Raw genomic sequence first — 10,233 nt, 5'->3', positions numbered from 1 at the left:
GACAAGGGCCACAATGAGCTTGAGAAACTCAATGCCTTTTTCTTCTTCCCCCAAGCAAAAGCTGTTCAGAAAGAGCCAGTTCACTGTGGGTGTCCTGAGGAGTTGCCTTGGCCACATCTCATTCTGCCTCTGCCTGCAGCCCAGCTCAGCGCTGGGAGGAGGCCTGGACAGCAGGTCCACAGGGTCGCTTAGAATAGGACATGGAATACTAACAGGAACATGGCCAGAAGAAAAAGGTGTGCAAAAACTCTTATCTCCTTTTCCACTCCTGTTTCACTGCATTCCTTGTTAGCAGGCAGTTCTCAGGCAAGAACTTCAGTGTTTTTATTTGCCAGGAGCCAAGTAGGCAAGTATTTCCTTGCATCTTCTAAGCTGTTCTGAAGAAGTGCAAATCTAACACACTAGACTTGATGCCAGACCCAGGAAAACTGCAGGTCACTTTCCGCACTTCTCCACACAGCTCCTGGAATGTGATAATGTGAGAAAAAGCTGCTGGTTTCCTGCACAAGCTCTGCTGTAGCCAGGGAAGATGTGCTTACCTTAGGGTTGGATATCTTGCCAGCTCTCTTGTCACCACTGAATGTGTTATTTAACATTGTCTCTGCTGATTTTCATTTTCACCACTTTCCTTTTTGTCCTTTGTGCTTTTTGAGATGTCATTCGTTAAAACCAGACCGCAGCCTTGACAGTGATTTTGGAGAATGTCCATGCAGAAGTTCTGTCTGGGGAACCAAGAAATTATTTAGTTGGGTAAGAGTTAACTGGAATACTATTCATTAGCATTCATTTACTACAAAGTAGTAAAGGTAAGTGGTGTTTTGAGTACATGAGTGAGTTTGCTGAGTGGTGAATGCCCACATTTCAGTGAGCTCACAGGTGTAAGCTCCTCAGTGTGAGTGTTTATTCTATGTAATATAAAGATATATTTATATTTAATAGTAAATTTAAATATTATTGTAGGTTTTTTCTATGATGATTTTGTGTGACTACTACTATTTTTAAATATCTTTCAAATATACTTTTCTTTAATAGGAGATTTGACAGTGAGCCAAAGTGTCTTAAATATTTTGCTTTATTGCATTAAGACTTTTAAAGATGGGAATTGGAGTTGCTAGGAATAGAAAATCCTAGAGATGTGTTTTTTCAATTTTTCTGAAAGAAATTATTTGGCAAGTAGAACATTTGTCTTGCACGATGCTTATCAGAGAAGACAGAATTTTAAAAAAATTGTACATTGAAAAAATAGCGTCTGATTACATACAACATGTTCTGCCAGATATTCTGAGACAGCACCAGAAGGCACCACATTTCAAGTGGCAACAACATGTCATGAAAATATCTGAAAAGTCTCCTTCTCAGTGAAATGTCTGTTTACCATGCACTTGTTGTCAAGCTAGCCTGTTTACTTTTACCTGAATTTCCCCATTTTTCCGCCTTTAGACATATTTTCTGTTTTTCAGGTAGATTCTTATTTTCAGTGACATAACAGTTTAAAAAAGCAGAATATTGGTTTTAAAATATATATTTAAAGGTAAATCATTCCTACAGCAGATATGTTGATCTCATTGATTCTTATTGACTTCAGTCTCTTGTTCTTATGGACGTAAATAATGACAAAAAAAACCAAAAATAGTTTTCAACAGCTTCTTCACCTGTGGTGTTCCTGGTGATGAGTTAATAGGCTGATTTAGGGGAAGATACAGAGTGTCTGGAGCAGCAATAAGTAAAGGGCTTGTGTTATTCATACCCCAATATGGCTCACTTGACTGATGTAGTCTTTCTAGGTGTCCTCAGGCATATTCCTTGGCGTGTTTGTGCTTGAATGAGATGGGATAATATGTGTCTGTGATGGGATAATAATATTTCTTCTGTCTGTCTAGATGGTAATTTCCTTGTGACAGAAACTGGATCTTACAACATGTTGGTGCAGAACCCACTGATGTGATCCACTAGTACTGCTTCTTTAAATTGATGGTAAATAACAATTTGGGCAAATATGAAAATTAAATGTTAATTCCTCAGCTGACCTCTCAGTACAATCTAATTTCACATATTTGAACAAGCACTTTTTTCTGCTTGGCAACAACCTCATGGGTCAAAACATGAGGGATTTGGCAAAATCTCCTACTACCACCTTTGAACCAAAAGCTCAAGTGCCTCTGAAGCTGGACAGAAGATATTGTGAATATAGGGTGTTTTGCTATGTGTGTAGGGTTTCCTGGAGGTATGCAGATCGGGGCAGGAGGAAAAGGAGTGGAAGAGGAATTACTCAAACTCTGAAACAGGCTATTTCCTCTCCTCTGGCAATTTTTCTTGCATTCCTCTGCCCCCATACCTAAACTGGGGCAAGCCAGAAGACAGCAATCTCACTTGTGCAGTGTATGTCTGTTGAGTTTTGGAAAAAACCGCCTTCCAGGTCCTTGAACTGCCATTCAGCAGTGCCTCACAATACCTTGTATCCTGAGAAAGGGTTCCCTGACCTGTTGATGACATGAAGAGCATGGAAAGGATGTTGACTTCATTGTTCATCCTGTCTTGAGATGTACAGGGGGTTTGATTAGCCCACTACCCTGCAGAACTCAGTGGTGGAATCTTAGAAAAGACTGGCAGAGTAAATCAGTGGTGAGAGAGTTTGCCAACAAGGAAGAAAATACAGCAAGAATGGTAGAGAGGAGAAAAAGATACATTTTACAAGATTTTTACATTGGTATTTCAATTCTCATACCCAAAGAAAATGAACTGCTGGACCTTCTCCTGTTCACCCACAAGTAACCCTTACATGATGAAATGACAGTGCTGAGGAAAATTGTTGTAGGCTGAGAAAACAGTTTCCCTAAGCCATAGCTGTGATTTCAGCTAGCTGTGACATTTGAAAACACAGCCAGACTAACCTGTCCTTTGTTCCCTAGCAGCAGAGATGCCCTGATATGTTCCATAGGCAGCTGTGATCAGTAGCTGAATTGACCCAAATAATAAGGGAAGCCTCAACTGTTGGGGCGTGTTGAGAGTATGAAGAAATGTGGCACTTTGGTGATAGGATGGATGAAAAAGAGTGTGGAGATGGGAAAAGTATTTTTTTAAAAGAAATTCATGTCCCCAAGCAGCTTTTAGTCCTAGAAAGAGTAATGCTTATGCATCTATGAACCTCTCTCCAGACAGGACCTTGCTGTACATACCCCATTGCTAACAACAGCACTGTTTCAAGACATCTCTAGGTGAGGAATCCTCCCTGCCTATTTTTAGCACTGGAAATTTAAAATATGATGTAATTGTTTTGAAGAACAGGTCTACTTGTGGTGCCTAGATGGTGATGCCATATTGCATGAAGTTTTGGTCATTTCAGACATCTGACGAGCCAAACATTAAACAACCAACAGCAGAGGGGTTATCACCATCAGATCAGTGCTGATGGTTCAAGGAAGAGCCCCACATTTCATATCAATGGGGAGAGAACCTTTCACTGTGCTCAGGATGTACATGCATTGCACAGATAAGTGCACACTGGAGAGGCAGGGCTGGCAAACTAGTCTGGGCACCAACGTCATGGTTCCACATGTAGATATACTTGTTTAAATATACTTGCAGTATCTCTATCCTATCCAGTAATCTCAGTTTTTTTAAACCACTCTGAAGTACTGACTCTTAAATCTCATAATTTCCTACACTCAGACATCTGGTAAACTCCATCTGTGCTGTGGAACTATGCTATTTCAAGGTCATGCATTTCAGTAAATGATTCCTAGTGCATTTTGCTCCTCTGTGGATTTAGAGTTCTCAGAATTTACCAGATAGATCTCTGCATCCAGCTGAGGTACAGAAATACTGGAACAATGAATTCTAGAAAAATTGTATCCCAACGTTAACCAGTGGGAATGGGTCATGAAGGGTAAAGGGAAATAGAACCGAGGCTGGAATTGAGTGGCCTGGCAAAAAAGTGAGTTTATAGGAAATAGCAGAGTAGGCAGTTTGCTAAATAAATGCCATGAAGCACAAGCACACATCACCTCGGTGCAAGAGGAGGATGGGATTTCAGTCAGACCAGTGCCTCAATCATTAGCTCTCCTTTGATCTCAGCATAAGGAGGAAATATGCAGAAAATGAAATGTAGGTCATCATGCTAAAGAGTTATACTAAAATTGTAATGCAAGCCTTTATCGTGGAAATTACACTCTAAGTTAGCCAGAGAAATAAAATGCAAGGAAGGATATTTCTGAAAGTATGTATGTAATAGGAGGGAGTTCAGGCTCAGATGGTGTAAAACACCAAGAAGCAAGAAAAAGCACTGAGGAAAGGGAGAATATTTTTTTCCAGTTTTTTTCTAATATACATAACTGCAATCAAATAACTAACAAATTCTTGTCTACAGACAGAACAATATGTGCATTGTTTCTGAATTGCATTTTCTTTTTTTAGAACTTTTCTTTAATTCTTGTGGTTATTCACGAGTCTTGTTTTCTTCCCTAGCATGCAGCTTCTGAAAATGTAGGACATGCGCTTTCTTGTTTCATAATCTAGGTTATGACTAAAATATTTAATAATACTAGATTGTGTGACATCTTCTGGATTGTTGTGCGCTGCTACCCTCGGTTCTGTCCATCAACCACTGAAAATCACTGGGCCCAGCTGTCCCACCTGCCCTGCTGCAGCTTTACTGCTGCCATCTAACATAACACAGGGGTTATGTAATCGCCTGATTATAAGCACAGAGAATCATAAAACCATACAATAGCCTGGGTTGGGAGGGACCTTAAAGGTATTCTAGTTCCAACCCCCCGTCATGGGCACGGACACCTTTCACTATCCCAGGCTGCTCAGAGCCCCATCCAGCCTGGCTTTGAACACTTCCAGGGATGGAACGTCCACAGCTTCTCTGGGCAACCTGTGCCAGTGCCTCACCCCCGTCACAGTAAAGAATTTCTTCCAAATATCTAATCCAAACCTTTTCTCTTGCAGTGTGAAGCCATTCCCCCTTGTCCTGTCACTGTATGTTTGCATAAAAAGTCCCTCTCCATCTTTCTTGTCAGCTCCCTTTAGATTTTAGAAGGTACAGTTAGGTCACCCTGGAGCCTTCTGTTCTTCAGGCTGAACAAACTGAATCATGAAAGACTGCACCAAGGTATAGGATGCATGCTGCTTCCTCCTACTCAAATGGATCTCAGGAGAAAAATATTTTGATTAGACACCATTTATTCTTGGAGAAGGACATATTTGTTGTCAGTTGCCTCCTTGTTTTCTTAGAGGTATTTACAAATAGTTTAAATATTTGTTTTAATACTTTTTCTTCCAGAAAATGAGAGTAGAGTGACGGATAGACAATTTTCTACTCTTCCTTTTTAACATTCACCTCAACTTCTCGCTCACTTTCTGTAAAGTTCTAAGGGTCACTATCAATGCCTCTGAGACTGCTAACCATGTACCTTACAGCAAATGTTGTGAGACTCAGATGATTTAGTCCAACCTACCTAATTTCTCACCCTTTATTTCTCTAATCAAGCTTAACTATCACCTAAGTGGATCTAGAGCAGCACCAGTGTGGGAGCTTTGGTGAGAAGTGGAAATGTGGCTTTCTTGGCTGCGCCATCTTGCCAATTCCAAAAATGCCATAAAAGCCAACCAAGAGGTGCCCACAAACTTTCAGGTTTTTGTAAGGTGAGCAGCGGAGTACTCTTGGGACAGGTGGTAGAAGCTGCTTCTCCATTTTGGAACAGCAGGATTGTGAATGATGGGAAGGTGTATGAAAATCTGGCTGTTCCCTAGGTTGAGATTCAGAGGCAGGTTTGGATAGCTCTGTGTTTCCTACACAACCATCTTTTTATTGTGCTGCCTCTTGTAGCTCTGTGGAAACATGATAAATGTAAGAACGCACACAGGCTCATAGCATTAGGGGATAAGAAGTTGCTTATGTCCTGTATGAGGGGAACAGAAACCAGCAGTGTTTAGCAGTTCTGGTGGTGTAGGAAAAAACCCAGTTTCTGAGTCTTGTGGGGGCAGAGGTACTGATCATACTGCAGTGGTACATGGAGTGGCTGTGTGCCTTAGTTAAGGTAGCTCATTTTCTGGCCAAGGAAGTCCAGCTGTGGTTTGTGGAATTGCCTTTCACAGCACTGCCAGTTCATCCCCTTCCTGAAGCCCCAACACTGAGGAGTGGTGCATGCAGTGAACTTGGCTGCTGAGCCCCACCAGGCTGGAGGGGACCTCCTGCAGGTGCCAGGAGAGAGGGGCAGCTCTGTGGGGTGAGCTGATGTGAGTCTGGCAGGCTGGGAATCCTGCAGACTGCCCTCATGTAGGTGGCACGTGCTGCCATTAGGGATGCACAGCAAGACCAACACGGGGACAGAGAGTTGCAGGTGTTAGCTCAGATCTCAACTCTGAACTCGCCACCTACGGGTTCTCTGCAGCAAGTCAGGAGCTGCAGGGCTCTGCACTCCACTGGGGGCAAGTTGTGGTGCTGCATGACAGCTGCCTTTCCTGGGAGACAGCCCTCAACCTGCCCCTGCATTGTGGAATGGTGGATGCCATTCCTGTAAACAAGTTATCCACCAAGGAATGGGCATCATAACACAATCCTCTCTGGGATCTCTCTGGCCCAGAGACAGTTCTCAGAAGATGTCATGAAGACCCTGCAAGTGGTACAAACAGTGACCGAGGGCACATGTGGAGCTCACCAGCCTCTGGGGAATGCTCCTGTCAGGTCCCATACCACGAGGAAGATGGGTCAGTCATGGCCACACTGGATGGAGGGGAGTTTGTGGTGTAAGGGATTGAAGCCACCAGCTCCTTGGTGCAACCTGGACATGGCCACTCTGCTCCAGAGGGAATGCCATCTGCTCTGAGCTCATTTTTGTGGTGTATCACAGCCAGTGTCTGTACCCTTACTTACCACCTTCACCTTGAAATAGACCGGGAAAGGTACAGGCACTTTTCCAACAGAGTAAGGGTTTTCTTTCAAGCAGTAATTTGGAGGTGATTTGTGGAGAAATTTCCATTTGGGATCACTTTCTCATTTTTAAAGTCTACAGGGGAGGTCTAAAAGGCTTGCGTTTCTTCCCTGCCTCTTTCTTTTCCTAGCAATATAATTAAACGGATAAATCAATACATGTGTTAAAATAGATAAATACATACTATCTAAATATACCTGGAATCACATAAATCAATCAAGACTGGATTGCTTGGTTTGGTGGAGGATTGACTGAAGGCCCAGGTGTGCAGAACCTGAGCTGCTCACTGAAAATATGATGTTGGTGCATTCTCTAAAAAAAACCAAAATATATATTGCCCCACATGTTGATTGCTCAAAGCAGTTACATAAATGTTAGGGAAAACACATAGCATCACAAACTTAAACAATCTTGTCTAAAAATCCTACTCCTACACAGTTTATTTTACTCTTTTCTCTTGGGATATTATTTCTCTGTAATTATTCCTGGGTATAAACACATGTGAATTGCTAATGTAATCATAATAATTAATGAAAATTGACAAGCCCATCTTAAACATTACAGAAAAAAAAATAGGACTTTTGTTTGTAGATCAGTTTCAAGCCTCCAAGAAAATGACACATTTTGAAGTGTTTACTACAGACTATTTACTGGAATAGGTAGATGTAAAAATAGATCAAGATTTATAAAAAGCTGTAGCTACTCGGCTGAAAATAGTTTTACTTTTTACTCAGATAGAAAGTAATAAGTATGTCTGGGAAGAAACAGTTTATTTTTCTCCCAGTTTCTGAGTGCTCATTGCTCATTACAAAGCTCATGTTTTTCGCATAGACAAGAAAAATTATCTCCTGTTTTATTCTGAATTAGGTCTTACTTTCCTATTTTTTAAATCTTTTTTTCCAAAGCTTTTTGTTTTATGGATTTGAGAAAGCCAGTTTTCTCAAATATTCTTACGGTCAGCAGTGGAGTCCTTGATGGGAATTGCAGCACATGGATGTCCTTTAGGTGACACTATCCATATGATACGAGGGGTGATATTTAAGGCCTGTTTGAGCAAGGTCGATCAACAAGTGCCAGTGATAGGTACAGATACAATCCTAAATCAGTGGAATAACTCAGAGTTAAAGTTACCTGCCACTCTGACTCATGTCCCAAAGATTTTTGTAACTTTTTTTCTGTGCTAAGCCTGAGAACAAGTTTTCTTCTAATTAAGCTCTTAGGTTCTCACGGAGCGCTTTTTAGCTTTCAATATGTCACTTACTGCATACACGTCTTCTAACCTTCCAAACCCACATCTTTGCCAGGCTGCCAATGTAAAATAACTTTCTGGATCTTTCCCTCAAGCACTTCCTGAAGGTTTTTTTTTTGGGTTTTTTTTTCCCCCCTGTCATTATATAAAGCACTATGGTGATCTTTCTTTTAAGCCTGCCATCTGGATGTCATTCCTGATTTTGTCTCTTTTTCAATATGCATATTTAGGCTAGACCTGAAGTGACGCAGCTTCTTTCCTTGCAACGCTTCTAAAAGCTGTTCTTTCTTTCCCTGCTGCTTCATCAAAACTTTGGTCATGGCTTCATCATCTCAAGTCTTGGTATTTCAAGTTCTTCCTCTCTGTTATGAAATCTCACACTTACTACCTCCCTAGGGATACGAGAACTGGTGCTGCAAAGTCTATTTTCCTTGGTGCATGGAACATTCCAAACCCCTTTTGCATCATCTTCCCTTGCTGCATCCTGTCAGTCACAAGTTTCTTGTCTTCACCTGCTGGGTGAAGTCAAGTCTTTCCCGTTAGTTGATCTTGAAGTGAATCCTGGAGTGTGTCGCTCCCTCTTATCCATGTCTTTATTCACATGTGTACCCCTTGTCTTCCGAAACCAGGGCTCACAGCAAGGGCTGCCCCTGAGGGAAGACAAGGTGTTGACTTGAGTCAGGGCTCAGGGTGGAGGGAGTAGAGACTGGCACTTCCAGGGCTGGATCTGCCCTGGCTGCCCTGGTTTTAGACTGTCTCTATCGTTGATATTCTCTACCTCTACCTATGTTTATACAGCAAAGAGTAAACAATTCTTGCTGACATCTTTGGGTGCAGTTACAAAACTACAAAGCCCACCGCTGTTCATTAATTGCACTCCATCTCCTGTTTTTCTGTGATCGCTGCTTTGTGTTTCAAAAAAATGTAACTCTATTTATGAAACTAGATTTCAAAATTTACAAATGCAAAGAATTTAACACTATTTTTTTCGCAATAGAATCTTTTGATCAGAATAGATTATTGCATTATTTTTACCTATTGTCATATATGTCAGTGTTATTTAAAGAACAAAAAGATTTTCTTGCAGAATTCACAAGATAGGATAGCTATATCAGTGACAATATTTATTGTTTTCAGAATACTAAATTTGTTTCAAATTATGTAAAATGAAACTGAAACCTAAAAGATAAGGGATAATAAAAATGTTTGGCTTTCTATGTAACTTTGAACAAAGAACTCAGATATCCTATTCCAATAGTTTGCATATAGATTAGTGTGTTCTTAAAGCTCTCTGAAAATCTACTTTTCATATCACTGCAATTCCTGGCAGTGGAGTTTAGTGGTTACTGTACTAATGGCCAACTGTGAGATTGTAGCTGTATTTTGATTAAAAAACACCCAATACTTGACAAATTAGCTGCAGCTTCACTTCCTCACAGTCTGTACTTTTGATTTTTCTTAGGCCAGAGAATGTAATTAAGAATTAGGAGACTTGTCCTGCTGGATTAATACTCGCATGGGTCCCTGATCCTGTCAGCGGCCAGTAATTGATTTGTAGGTGAGAGAACACCAGAACCAGGACACATGGGAAGAAACTGGGTTCTTTGTTTAGCAAACCTGCCTCCAGGCTGCCAGAGCTTTCGGGACTTACCTTCACTGCCCTTAGTAGCTGCTTTATGCTGCTTTCTGCTCTGTGACTTTGTCTAACCTTTTGTCACTCACATGCAGTTTTATTTTCCACAGTCCCTTGTGGCAGAGATTTCCACAGTGCCATTGATTGTGTCTGTGGAAAACAGTATCCTCTTTTATCCTTTTTTGTTTGTTTAAACTTGTTCCTTTCTACTATCACTGGGTGTCTCTTAGTTCTCCTATTTTGAGGCTTTCACTGTTCAACTTCCCTGTGCTGCTTAGGAATTTATAGACCTCTGATTTATCTCCCTCTCACTTATCTTTTTTCCAAACTGGAAAATATTAGGCTATGTATTCTCTCCTGTGTGAGTTGTTCCTTATTTCTGATCAGCATGAGCAATAAGGAAACGGATGTGG

The sequence above is a fragment of the Chamaea fasciata genome, unplaced genomic scaffold (genome assembly GCF_029207755.1).
Source record: "Chamaea fasciata isolate MVZ Bird 193981 ecotype frontalis unplaced genomic scaffold, bChaFas1.0.hap1 SCAF_7, whole genome shotgun sequence".
NCBI classification, from domain to species: domain Eukaryota; kingdom Metazoa; phylum Chordata; class Aves; order Passeriformes; family Sylviidae; genus Chamaea; species Chamaea fasciata.
Note: the sequence above shows the minus strand (reverse complement) of the source record.